This window comes from Theropithecus gelada, chromosome 12 (assembly GCF_003255815.1).
Source record: "Theropithecus gelada isolate Dixy chromosome 12, Tgel_1.0, whole genome shotgun sequence".
NCBI classification, from domain to species: Eukaryota; Metazoa; Chordata; class Mammalia; order Primates; family Cercopithecidae; genus Theropithecus; species Theropithecus gelada.
In genome coordinates, this window is record NC_037680.1 from 32026741 (window position 1) to 32029429 (window position 2689).

The following is a 2689-nucleotide window of genomic DNA, read 5'->3' on the forward strand; positions in this document are numbered from 1 at the left end:
ATGTAAACTCTTGTTCTCTAACCAGTTTTCTAAAAAATTGCTTGATGAGTATGGTCTTGGTAAGAAGGGCCATTTTGGGGCCGGGCGTGGTGGCTCACGCCTGTAATCCTAGCACTTTGGTAGGCCGAGGAGAGTGGATCACAAGGTCAGGAGTTCAAGACCAGCCTGGCCAAGATGGCGAAACCCCGACTCTACTAGAAATCCAAAAATTAGCCAGGCACAGTGGTGAGTGCTTGTAATCCTAGATACTCAGGAGACTGAGGCAGAGAATTGCTTGAACCCAGGATGTGGAGGTTGCAGTGAGCTGAGATCGCACCACTGCACTCCAGCCTGGATGACAGAACAAGACAATGTCTCAAAAAAAAAAAAAAAGGGCCATTTTGAGAAATTGTTACCAAACAAATCTTGTGCTTATTGAAGACTTTTGTTTTTCAACTTCTCAAAGGCTGGTTGTTTTGGGGTAAATGGAGGCAACATGCTGATGTACTTGTTAGGGGTTGGTAGAACTGGAGAGAAAACAGAAAAAAGGAGGATTGTTCATGGTTATAAATCCATGCTTTTCTTATCTGTGGTAAATTTATTTCTTCCGTTGACATGATTTTCTCCCAACAGAAAAATTACTTTGATACTTTTATTTCCTTTATCAAAAACTTATTTCCTCTGAACGTTAAAAAGAAAAAAAACTTTGCACTCAATTTTGTGCCATTTTGATGTCCTAATCTAAATGCAATCTTTTTGTGTACCGCCATTAATCTTTAGAGAGGCACTCTCTTCCCCTTGATTGTAACATAATACTTTTTCTGTGCAGCCAAAAACGGTGGTGTTCTTTTTGTGAATATTAAACTGCATTGTAGGCCTGTTTTTCCTGTCCCTCGGCAATAGGAGTCTATCTTTCTTTACTGTCCGACTTCAGGGGGACACATTTATCTTTTGTTTTTTTAAACTGTATCTTTGAATACAACATACATATAGAAAAGTACTAAGTCCTAAGCTTGCTATTTTTTCATGGAGTGAATACACTGTGTAACTGTAACCCAGATAAAGAAAAGAAAATTACCAGCTCCTCAGAGACCCTTCTCCTGTTCTCTCCTGGTCACTCATTATCTTTATCAATGGTAACAATATCATGACTTCTATCACTATCTCTAAGTTTTATTGTTTCTTAACTTTATGTAAATGGAATTATATAATATGGACACCCTTTTGGCTGGCTTCTTTCACTTAACAGTATGTTTGTAAAACTCTCCCATGTTGTTGTTGTGGCAGTAATTTATTTATTTCCATTGCTGTTTAATATTCCATTGTATGAATGTAACATGATTAATCCATCTTATTTATTTATTATGGATATTTGTGTTTCCAATTTTTGGCTATTATGAAGAGTGCTGCCATGAACATTCATGGATGTTCACATAAGGCATTCTTGTATGTCTTTTGTTGAATATCTATGCCATGTAACTGAAGGTGGAATTGCTAGGCCATAAGGAATGCCTATGTTTAATTTTTGTAGATTATCACTGAATGGTTTTTCAAAATTGTTGTACCAATTGCCTTCCTCATCAGCAGCATATATGTGTTCTGGTTGCTTCTCATTCTTGCCAACACTTGTCATTTACTGTTAGCTATTCTGGTATATAGTAAAATGACACTGTGGTTTTAACTTACATTTTCCTGAAGACTACTGTCAGTTACATTTCCCTGGACAAATATACATTTCCCTGAAGGCAAATGAAATTGAGAAAATTTCCATGAGTTTACTAGCCATTTGCAGACCCCCTTTTTTTTTTTGTCAGAGTCAACTGTTCTAATAGGTTGTTATAGTAGGTTGTTACTGATTTGTAGAAATTCTTCTAAATTCTGCATTTGAATTGTCTGATAGATACACAATTGCAAATTTCTTACCACATTTTGTTGCTTGATTATTTTACTCTTGTAATGGTATCTTTGGATGTAGAGAAAATTACTATTTTTGTGTAGTCTAATTTATTTATCTTTTTATGATTAGTGCTTTTTATGTCTTACTTAAGAAATCTTTGTTTATCACAGGTTCACAGGATTTTAAAAAATTTGTTTTGTATAAGTTTTATTCTCTGATGTTTTAAATTTAGATCTATGGTCTATCCAGAATGGATATTTGTGTATGAAGTGAGATGGAATCAACAATTATTTAACTACTAGACAGGTATCTAATAAACAGAGCACCATTATTTAAGAAAACACTTATTTCTATACCACAGTGTCTCCTTATAAAAAGTGGCCCTACTTGGGCACAGTGGCTCCTACGTGATATCTCAGTTACTTGAGAGACCAAGGCAGGAGGATCGCTAGAGGCAAGGTGTTCAAGGTCAGCCTGGGCAGCATAGCTAGATCACATTTCTACAAAAAGTAAAAAAATTGGCCGGGCGCGGTAACCCAAGCCTGTAATCCCAGCACTTTGGGAGGCCGAGACGGGCGGATCACGAGGTCAGGAGATCAAGACCATCCTGGCTAACACGGTGAAACCCTGTCTCTAGTAAAAAATACAAAAACCTAGCCGGGCGAGGTGGCGGGCGCCTGTAGTCCCAGCTACTCGGGAGGCTGAGGCAGGAGAATGGCGTGAACCCAGGAGGCGGAGCTTGCAGTGAGCTGAGATCTGGCCACTACACTCCAGCCTGGGTGACAGAGCGAGACTCCGTCTCAAAAAAAAAAA